Source organism: Pagrus pagrus, assembly GCF_965226575.1.
Source record: "Pagrus pagrus genome assembly, chromosome: 4".
Lineage (NCBI taxonomy): Eukaryota > Metazoa > Chordata > Actinopteri > Spariformes > Sparidae > Pagrus > Pagrus pagrus.
In genome coordinates, this window is record NC_140188.1 from 20,297,293 (window position 1) to 20,309,323 (window position 12,031).

At 41.7% G+C, this 12,031-nt stretch overlaps 1 protein-coding gene across 4 annotated transcripts in view; it reads left to right on the top strand.

Annotated features, from left to right (window-relative positions):
• sphkap (SPHK1 interactor, AKAP domain containing) overlaps positions 1-12,031 on the top strand; it is a 109,015-nt gene that overhangs the window by 83,534 nt on the left and 13,450 nt on the right. The window lies entirely within an intron of this gene.

Sequence of the window (12,031 nt, forward strand, 5' to 3'; positions counted from 1 at the left end):
AAAATGAAAGACCCACACTGCAGTGATTTGTCTGAATTTCATCCCTCAGGAGTGAAATCAATTTTCTCACCTTAAGCTGCAAAATATCTCCCATGCCTCCCTCTTTGCCTTTTCTTGGGTTTTTCTGATTATACCTTCAGTCTAGTCCTTAAAATCATCCCATGTGGCGAAGCTGAAACAGCAAGGGATAATCTGTTTGTCTGCACATTCAAATCTGATTTTTAACTTTAGGGATGACAATATGTCAACTACTGCTGGATGGCGTTCATGGTCCCCTAAGGATAAGTTGTACTAACTTTGCAGCTCAGTCACCAGCATGTAATGTTGGCAGGCAACGTTTTCTGCAAACCACAGATACATCCAAGGTTGACATTTGTACCAAACGTGGCACATTATGTTCACATTTTATGATTATATGCTCAATTTCACATCTGGAGGTGGAGGGAACGGCGGTGGCGTTATCACTGCCAACAAGGCTGCCAAACCGCCGACCGCATCCGTGTCACACCACTGAATATTTTTAAGGACACCAAGGGATATTTCCAGCTGTTTTTGTGACGACAAAGCCAGGTTTTTTTTTTCAGGACACCAGGGGATATTTCATGGTGTTTTGTGGCATAAAAGTGAGTGTTTTTTTTTTAAGGAGACCTGTTGACATTTACATCTGTGATCGTGGCAACCAAAACAGGTATTTAAAGCCAAACCATGATGTTTTCTTAGCCTCAACCATGTGGGTTTTCAGTGTCGGGTCTCAGTCTGATCCAATCAGGATGTCCTCCCCAGCTCCACCTTTCATCCCAAGTTTTGGCACTTCTGGCTCAAAAAACCAAGATGGCTTCAGAACAGTTGTCCACAAACCAGTGGGTTACAGAGCTGTTAGCATCTTGTTTTAGTGCTGTTTCTATAGGTCTCTCAGTTCACAGCACATGTAATGTTATAAAGGAAAGGGTTAACTACAAGAATTAAAAATAACACAAGGGTGATTAAACACAGCAAACCTTATCTGCAGTTTTTCTTCACCACAAAGTCATTAGTTGCACAAGAGTTTTATTTTTGATTCCTCCGTCATGGGACTATATCTGGTCCATCTTACGCAGAATAAATGCCAGCAACACGCACACAAGAGCTTTGACATTTTTTCTCTCTCATATTTCTCCCTGAAATATGCCTCAAGTGTTTGCTAGTCATTACCACGGTAACAGGAATGGCAGTAATTTAGCAAAGAGCACCGTTCTCTCACATTCATGTCACACTTTGTAGGTGTGAGCAGCCGCTTGCTGAAACGAATGTTCCCGAAACCCGAAGACACCAGCTGTATTATCTAAGACGAGATGTACACAGGGCTCAAACAACTGTGTGTCAGTTTTATCAGAGATTTTTTTGTTTTATATTTGATGCCGTACAATACAGACCATGAAAGTTTAGTGGAGGGCCAACCAATGCTTATCGTTCGATAGAGTCCTGTGAAGTAGATTTATGCGTTGCACCATGGCTCTTTTCCTCCCTCATCATTTTTTAACTTGAAATGCTGTTTGTGACGGCTGCCAAGTTGAAAACAAAGACATCACTCGTGCTGTCCTTGTCTCTGCAGAGCAGGCCGCTTCTCATCCAGCTCCTACCTGAGTTTGAGATTATGCGGACAGTTTTATCCTCATTGTTCCCTTGTGATGCAGCTTCCTCTTCTTCACAGTTTTTGTTTAAACGAGACAATGGTCGTTTGTTTTCTTTACTTTGTGCCTGTTTCCCATGAATCAGAGGGAACTTTAATGCCAGCGCGAACAGATGCGGCCCGTCCTCCCGCAGCATCGCTCTCGGACGTTGACGTGACAGATTGCTCCTCTGACACTCAATTCTCCGTTCGGCTTCTCTGTGTTTTTTTTTTTTTGCGCGGCCAATCAATCAAACGGGAGCTTGCGATTGATGAAACTGTGTGGGAAATAAATTCTTCTGTCCTGGCCTGAACTGTACAGGGAGGCAGAAAGAATGCTGGAGTCTGGAAAAAAACTGAGAAAAAAATGAAAGAGCGTGAGACAATGAACGCTGATCCCGACAGAACGAGAGGAGTAGCCTCAAAACCACACACAAACACTGGATGTCCTGTCAGTGGAGCGTGACGCAGAAAGACACAGACCACAGGGTAATGACATGAGGAGTTTGATTGTTTTCTTTTTGATGACTTGGCTTTTTTGTAGCTTTAAAGGACCAAAGCAATTATAGTCTCAAATGGAGTTTGGAGGGTTTGGTTCAAGGTTAATAACTCAGATTTTACAGTCAGTTTAACCATTAGAGGAGACATATGCTCATTTTCTTGTTCAGATTTATTTTGGTTTACTGATACAGCAGGTCTACATGCTTTAATGCTCAAAAAACACATCTGTTTACTCACACTGCCCAGTGCTGCAGCACTGTATTCCCCTTCTGTCTGAAACGCTCTGTTTTAGCTCCTGTCTCTTTAAGGCCCCCCCTCCCAAATACCCAGTCTGCTCCGATTGGTCAGCTCACACACACCTGACCCAGCACCGCAAACGACAACAGAGCAATGTGACTCTGTGATGTGGTGTGATGTCACAAAGTCACAGAATTACAGGCTCGTCCACTGACGAGGCGTTTCAGGAGCAGTGTTTTCTGTGGGAGAGAGGAGCTTCCGTTAGTGCAGACATTTACCTTTTTAACTTTCAAGATCTTTTACATGCACAAGGACATACTGTGTATAAAACACTGAAGGAAAGGAAAAAGGAAAAAAGCATAATAGGTCTGCTTTAAAAGATCTATTTTTGATAAACCTTAATATCAAAATCAACACAAAATTGTACATTTGCTTGTGTTTTCTAGAAATGTTAGTTTCATAGCATGAAAACATCAGTGTTTATGTATTCAGGAACAGTTCGAAATAGCGAGTGCGGAAGGCCAAAAACTGTGAGCTATATAAAAGTTAAAAGCTTTGGGTTTTTGCTGCTTGATCACCTACCTCTGGCTGCATCATGTTGTCACCTTTGATCACTCACTCATGTTTTAATGCATGAAGTCACAGAGAAGTGTCATGTTGCTGTGATAGTCGCACCGAATTTCATCACACCCCTGGGAGATTTGACAGGGCGAGCATTTTGAAGAGGGAGACAGCACCTCATTTCTTTTTCTTTTCAGGAGGCACATACTAGAGTCGCCTAATCTCTGTGCAATAAAAATGATATTTCCTTTTTATTGATTGCTTTATTTAACTTATGTGAAAGTACAAGTTAAGATAAAACATTACGCCAGAAGACGCCAGAAATCCATTAAAAACTTGCATTTACACTGAAGATCAAATGGGGAAAAGTCAGGTTATAAAGGCTGATATTCTGTCTGTCTAGAATTAATGCGAGCAGTTGTTATGTGCCAGATTTTTAAATGCAGAAAAAACAGTCCATTCCTCTGGCTATCTGTCTTCCTGCTTTGAACCTGTAGTCTGTGGAGGAGAAAATATCCATTCATCACCGGATTCAAACACTTCACACTTGGGTAGTGTGCTGTGTCCTGACCTGTCCCTTCTCGGCCCGGCGAGAGGGAGAACAGAATAAATATGCCATCAGCCGTGGCAGGAGCGCTGACTTACAGCAGGATCACTGCAGGAAGACGAACCTTCTTTTTCTTCTGGACCTGAACCGAATCTAAACCTCTGTCCGTCTGACATTATGATAAACTACAGCCTTAGGTGCATGGATGTGTCAAAAGTAGTCGCCCTCATCTAAATACATAGTTATCATGTGTTATTACAAGTGAATATCTGTTATTAAAAATGTGGAGTTAATAGATTAGTCGATAATGCGGGAATGGCCGGATTAATTGACTTCCTGTCTGGTTCTGGAGTGAGCCGTGGTTCCCCACACCAACCAACTAAGTTCAAGATGTTTTAAATACATGCATTAGGAACATGCTCAATGTAAACACCATATTGCATGAAGATCTTTAAAAACAGAATTTGACGCTTTCAGTTTTGTCTGTTGACACCAGAGACTTTGCTTTTGTATAGTATGCATCTTAACCACCTGGCCTAAAGGGCACCCAGCATATGGTGCAAATTACCAAACAAGTTTGCAACTAATTAAATTACCATAAACAAATGGACCCATGACTTGTTATCCAGTGTTGAGTCTAGGTTAGCTGTTGGTGCCCTTTAGGCCAGAGTAACTATTAACAGGGCAGCTTTAGCAAATCATAAAGCTGGATACGATCAGCCCTGTGGAGTAACAGAATACATGGATCACTGTTACGTAATTAGGATTACTGTAATCAGACTACCGATATATTTTGTAAAAATTGGGAAGACTGTCATGAAAAACCGGCCTGACAACTCTCACACATTGACTGTGAGACTCACAAACCCAATTAACACTCTCACAAGTGCTCACGCCACACATCCGTTTTCTCACCGCGAAAATAATAATATAATTAGTAACGGCACAGAAATGATTCGCCATTTTTTTCTCTTTAAAGCAAAAAAAAAATCAAAGTTCAAGTTGTTTATTTTGGTTTTGTAATTTTTTGTAGAAGTAATCAAGTTACAATATTTCAACATTGTGATACGTGGATTAGGTTACTGACTATGTTATAGGTAAAGTATCCCTCAACCCTGTATACAATACAGCTCAGGTGAGGAGAAAATACTGTATATGTTGGTTTTTGTTTGGAGCTACAACTATGGAGATGTGTAATTTAACAGATCACAGCGAGAACAGATCCACAAATAAAGAAAAATGCATCCTGAAGCATGACTCACATAAGGTGATGATTCAGAGCTGCTAGCTCATTGTTAGCCTAGTGCGGATGCAGCAGAGACTTTGGAGAGTGGCAGAATAAGGTATATCAAGAATGGTAGCAAAGTTTAAAACTTGACACAGACACTTGAACTATGATCAACACAACAGTAAATAAATGCTGCTTTTATCAGTTGTATGCTTTAAATTCTGTCCATACTCTACTGTCCACTCTGCTGATGGTTGAGCACTGTCATTTTTGGGTGGAGGGTCTTTACGTTACACATTTTGTTACAGATTTAGCATATTAAAGATGACTGTTCATGTGAATAACTATCACAGAAAAGTCACTTTAGTGTTTGGCTACTCTTTAAGCAAAGACCGTATTATTTCATTTGCACTTTCCTTTGATTATAAAACAGAAAATATTCTGATGAGCGCCGAACACTTAGCATTAAAACCTTGTGAAAAACACTGTGATGAAAACACGTCTTAGCACTTCTCCAAATGTGCAAACAACACATTAAAATTTATGTTTTTCAAAGACACAGAAGCCACTCTGTCGTCATCTCTGTCATAATCTGCTCTTAGCATTTTCATCATAGTCCTCTCCACCGGAACCTATTAACATGTTTCTCTCCTATTTACTGATAAACTTTTGATCCTTTGGGAAAACATATACATTTGTCGACCCAGGGCAGAACGTATACGCTCCCCAGAGACACTATACATGCCCTGTTTTTAACATTTCCCATAACAAATCCATACTATTCAGAACCAGGACAGCAACGTCTTCTTGATGTTCTCTTTAGCCCGGGGCGCCAAGCTGTGCAACGCTCAGCCAAACGCTAATTGTGTGTGTGTGTGTCATACTGCATATATCCTGTTTCTTTCAGCAGTAGAGAGGCATAGCCATCGATCGAGAACACAGTGTCTTCACATCAGCATTCGAGGATGGAGCATCCTTTAATTTTTGACTTCTAGCAGTGAAATACTTGAAGCAACTTGCAACATAAAAACGAAGCAGCTCGGTCAACGCTGGACAACATCAATGTGTGCCATGTGGAATTTTATCATATCATGCTTGGTGAACAGCTGATGTTATGCGTAATTACATTTCTGAGCACAAACTAAAGCTGTTCATAGTCACCAGTATGTGAGATCAGCATGCCTGTCTGGTCTCCACACCAGCACTGTGTAGCTTGTGGGTCACATCACCAAATTAATATGGCAGAGTCACTGAGCCTTAATGTTGTTTCCCCCAAAACTTCATTTGAATTAATTTAACGTAAAATGGATTATAATTAAATTTGCCGGCCACTGAGATAAGTCAAAGAGCTTCACAATAGATGGAGCTGTGTTTGCTTTTGTCACCTCAGAGTGAAAATGAACCCGGGAGATTTTCCATGCAGGGGAATGGCAGCGTACCTGAAAAATGTGTTCAAATAGTCATGATTTGTTTTCATGCTTTTGGGAAAAAAAGCACCTGATTGATTAAAGACCAAATATGAAGTATAACAAAAAATCTTCTGTGTTTCAAGTCAAGAAAAGAGCAAAGAAAGAGCCACAGTTAGTGAAAAAAAAAGGAGACAGAAGGGCGAGAGCAGCAGCTGTGTGTGGGAGGATCAGAGTGGTGAGGGGAGAAGGAGGGAAGCTGAGGAGGAGTGAAGCTTTGATGGACAAAGGAGACTGAAATATTTGTAATGGCTTGCTGTATCGACCACGTCTGTGCACATAATACCGTATTCAAACTGTGGCATAAGCTCCATTTGTAGGTGCGTAACAGAGAAATCTGCCTGCTTGACAGTTTTGTATGTCCAAGGCCAAATTGAATTTTTTGCATAAATAAGTTTGGACAATTGGGCCGTTGTGTGTGTGTTGTGTCGCTCTCTGAGTGTGTATGTGTGTGTCTGCATTGTTATGGTATCAGACTCACACACTGTGCCTGCAACAATAACCGAACTTGCTGTAGCCGAGTTTTACTGATGGCTGTTGCAGAAAAGTGACATAATGCTTCCTGAAGTGAAACGGCTGAATACTGACTTTCAGTTTTTTAAGGTAATCCAACATCAACGGTGTTAGATTACAGAGTTCATAAATATTGGATGATTGTACAATTTACGGTGAGCAGTTGGCTCTGAGGCTGCTCCTGTGAGTGTTGTTATTATTGTCCAGTTTGGCCCTCATGCTCCATCAGCACAGGTGGTCAGAGTCACCCTGAGCTTCGCATTGGTTGGCTGGGTTGATGTCACAGCTGTAGATTTACGTGGGGTTGAGCACCTAGTGGAGTGAAAAGATGCGGAGAGACATCCAGAGCTCTGCTGCAACCTAGATGCGTGGTTCTACAGAAAATTGCACAGGCTGTTTGTTCAAACACCGTAAAGTGATATATTTGTTATGCTTTCAGGAACAAAGCAGGAAGTACTGCAGCGAGGACATATGGTTGGATGGATGCAATGAGTACAGAGGTCATGCTTTGTGTCGTTTTTCTTTTTCCTCCACCAAACTCTTTCCCTTACCTTAAGGGAAAATCAGATGTCGGAGCAGTCGGTGCCGTGGTAGTCAGGCAGTGCACATTCTAGTCTCCTGCTAGATGCTAAAATTTAGCTTGCACTTGTTTCTTCAGTCTTACCAGCCCCACCTTTAAAGGTGCTATTAGTAATATTTTTTGTTGAAAACAACTAAAATCAACAAAATTGATTTAAAAAAATGTGATGAAATAACAATGTTGACATTATGATGTCTATGTATTATGATAAAAGATATCTACTGAGGCTAACATGCTAGCCAACTAACGCCCTGGTCCAAAGCTCCCGTGCTAGCAGTTTAAGCACCAATACTCCCCTGGTGGTTTAAGCTCCCAGTCCAGACCACTAGCTGCATGGCTAACTGAGCTAACTAGCTAACTGCAGCTACAGTTGGCAGCAATTAGTACTTACTCTGGTTATATGCTGCTTTGAGTATTAATTTAACATATGGCTAATTCTTACATATTGCACCTTTAACAGTGGATCACATAATTACTTTATGTGGAAGTGGTCGCTTGCAGTCATGAGCACATGACTCTGCAGTTCCCCTTAGCTTTACAAAGTTTTTTTTAAACATGTTTTAGGTTCTTGTTTTTGGTTTTCACATCTATACTGTTTTGCTTCACTGTCACCGCACTCATAGCATCATTATGAACAGTAGCAATGAAGTGTTTTGGTGATAAAGCTCTAAAAATCGACCACATGCTACCTGCTCAGCGCCAGAGAGCTAAGACAAAAAATCCGTTATTACAAGCTTAAGGTGAAGTCTTAGTTGATGAAAGAAGAAAATCAGTCATGTATCCTGCTGCGCACCTCTCCCACCAGAGTAATGACTGACTATCTCTCTCATCTGGAGCACTATTCAAGTCCTTGAGTGTATCAGTAGCTTCCATGCTGTCAGTATTATCCACACATCAGCGATCACTTTCACCCTCTCTGTCTCTGTGTTTCTTTCCCTCTCTGCCTCTTTATATCCCCCAACTGTTGTTTACGTGGTCAGCCTTTCAGAGACAGGCTGACGCAAGCCAGTGTCGTCTAGTACGTCTGCGAAAAACTGATAGAATCGGAGCGTGTCCCTGGGCTCGTCTCACACATGAACACGGGGTGACTGGATGGTCCCCTGCTTCCCAAAATTTGGAGCAACTGCCTCTTGGCTGTCACCATCTGATGGGGTTAAATTGCTTTAACCCTTCTCAAGGACAAAACTGTAGCCTCGCTTTTCCTCAAAATGTGTGTTATCTGCAGGCCATGTGTTAGCAGGCGGGGGAGGGTGCTGTTGCTGCTTTTCTGGGATGATATCCAATATCGGTGGATGTGGATACTGCCGAGGTGCTCCTGAGCAACGGCACCAAACCTCTTATTTACCACTTAGATAAAAGGGCATATATCTCCATGCAAATTATCTGCAACAGAAACAATAGCGTGTAAATACTCGCAGAATGAGTTAAAAACCGATTTTAAAGGCCATATTTGTGTCAAAATGAGGCTATTGTCTTCAGTAAATGATGAAGGATTATCTCAGGTCCTCTGTGTGTGTCGTTGACATTTAACAGCTTTCCTGACAAAAAGCTCCTCATCACTCCTCGCTAAACTGATCCAACAGCAGACAAGCAGATGAACAAACTCTTTGTACTCGTCAGTGAGCAGATTGCCGCTATTTTGAGCAAAAGGTAACAAAGGAGCGAGCCTGTTGGTATTCTGAAAAATGTTATAGGTGACACACGCAGTCCATGAAGGGCAGAGGAGAGAAAACGCACACACACGCACACACACACACACACACACACACACACACACACACACACACACACACACACACAGTTTCATCAGGGCAAGCAAGGAAAACTTTTCAAATATTCTGTCATCGTCAGCTGTCATTCAGTTCACATTTCTTATACTTGACTGACTCCATTTTAATGCGGCAATTTTCATCACATTAGACTTAGTGGTTTGAAAATGTAGTGTTTGACTGGAGGATGGCAGATTGGAGGTGAGGGGAGAAAATGCCCTGTTTTGGATGTGCCGCATTAACGCTTCAGCTGAAGGACATTTTGGCTCATCCGATCTGTCTTTGCAGACAGCTTTTGTTGTTTTCCGGCAATGTTCCCTCTTAGCGTTTACAATAATGAAGCAAACCCATATTGGCGTCTGCAGCCTTATTCGTTAAGCATATATAAACTCATCAGTATATTGACCTAGTTACTGCTGCAGCTTTTTGCTTCACTTGACATCATTTCGATTATGATGTGATCATTTTGCTGGCTTCTACACCCTGACATGACTTCCTGGGAATACACAGCACAGATACATGAAAAGAAGACATGGAAAATATATACTATCTCAAAGCGCTGAGGCTGGTGAGACACGTAGCAGAATGAATCGTGCACCTCTCGTAGTTCAAGGGAAATTATTCCAAACCTTGATGTGTGTCAAGATGTGATTATTTGAAACTATATATATTTTTTGCCGGTCTAGAGAAGAGAGACAGGAGGGAAGATAGCAGCAGGCAGAGCGGAGCGGAGCGGATATAAAGGAGGCAGAGGTAAAAAAGAGAGCCAGCAGGATCCCAGCTGTGCGTGTTTTGCATTGAAAAGATCGAGACTGCCTCGGTGAGTCACATTACGACAAGGTTTGATTAGTAATGACAAACGCAGTCACATTTAGAAGTCAGACATGTATAGAAATGTATGTGTTCGTGACTGACACACAGGCACTGTCACTTCCCCCTAAAAGCACCACACAGTGCCCCGCATACACAAATTCTGTTGGTGACGTGCTTTATCCATTTAGCCACACACGACTAGCTTGGCCATGCCAACTTAGATCAGAGGCTGTGTGCAGTAGAACCAAACAGCAGCCGGCGGACAGTCCCAGACTCCCAGCACTGACATGAGGACTCCATCACAGACCATTAAACCTGCAGCTAGAGGCGAAGGTGGGTGAGAAGGGAAGAGAGGGAGGAGGAGGCAGGGAGGGTGACAGAGGCACAGCGAAGGAGTGAAAACAGAGGAAGAGAGAAGCGGAAAAAGAGAGATGGAGATGGAAAGAAAATCATTGCCGATTTGCACCTGCTGCCAACGGCCCCTGACAGGCAAGACAGTCTTCTTAGGAAGGGCTCAGCCAACGAGAGCATGTGCCTTAGAGAGGTTCATCAAACAGCATAGTGTAGTTTAGTTTAAGATCCCCCACACATGTATTACCACGTACAAACGTTCTCTAATGTGTCTGACATTGTTTTTAACAAAAAAAAAAATATATATATATATATGATTAGCAAATTAAAATCCTTAAAAATGGCACTCACTCCTTCATCAGCCCAACAAAATCACAGTATAGTATACGGATAAAATATTAGATATATGTGAAGAATGTGGATCTTTACTGGTAAGTCCGTTCTCAGTGAGTGTGCACTAAAGTTTCCACATCACACCGTGTATGTATACGCTGAACACTGGACCAGGATTGGCTTCAAACAGTTTGTGATGTCACAAATCATGTTCGTAGGCCCGCCCCTTAAAATCTGATTTTCAAAGAATATTTACAGTTTCAGCAATGAGGGTAAAAATTCTGCACATACATGACCCGACACAGTGAAGCTCAAACATGCAACTGGAGGAGCAAGAAGAAAAACATATTTTCGTCTGGAGGGGGGCTTTAAGTTCTGCTCATTTCATTGTGTACTTTCAAAAACAAATAATACACTGTAACCTAAACTACTTATACACTTTCCATGACCTAAAATGGAGCAGGACTACTCAAATGTTCTTCTCTTCAAATAGTTTTTTATTTATTGTATTCAATATAATTACCAGTTTCCCCTGGTGGATCAATGAAGCACTTCTGATTCTGGTTCTGATTTGAACAATATTTTAAGAAAAAATTCATTCACACATTTCAGTCACCGATCCTCAAGGTCTTCCTTCAGGCTCGGCTTTCAAGATCCTCACATTTGGCCTCCAACTGTTTCTGCACTTTGCAGAGCAACACATGAAATCCTCAGTTCTGCTCGTCTACTAGTTAAAAGGTTTTTCAATGTTCCAACGTTCACTGAAGTTGATATGGAGTTCTCTCAATAATTCAGCAATCCATTACCTGACACATCTGTCGTGCTCTCATCAGGTTGATTGTTTGTGCCAGGCTCCACTTGTTCGGTAGAGTGAGTGTGCTTCTGCTTTGACATTTTCTTCTTTGTCACCACTCGTAAAAGTTTCTTGTGGCGATCGGGATGTTTATTTTAGTTTCGCCACAATTAGGCGTGGGGGACGTGATGAAAATACTCTCACTTGGGTGACGTATTGCAAAAAATGCAATGCACGTTATAGCTGGTGACATGGCAGATGAAGAGCTTGTGCCAAAAACGAACTATCGTTAATGCAATATTGTGTTGAAATGGTGAAATGGTGATTTCAAGTCTGGCTGTAGTCTACAGAGCATTTCAAAAATCGAGAAAAACACACAACACAAACACAATCAACATTTTGGATCGTGACTGCGATTAATAAGATGGTGATTGTATTTTTAGAGATCATATTTTTTGGCCAGATTGCCCACTCCTCACCTCCAGAAACTTGGATAATTCAGTTTGTTTTTTGGAGAGTAACAACTAGTTCACTTGTCAGACGGACATTTGTCTCGTCATACTGCTGGCAGCTACTTCTCAAGTGGTGATTCACTCTGAGGAAAGCTCTCCGTCTGCCTGGTTTGCAGGGTTTGTGAAAAGAAAATGGGAAATACACTAACTTTATCTTTACAACACTCTCACATCTGACC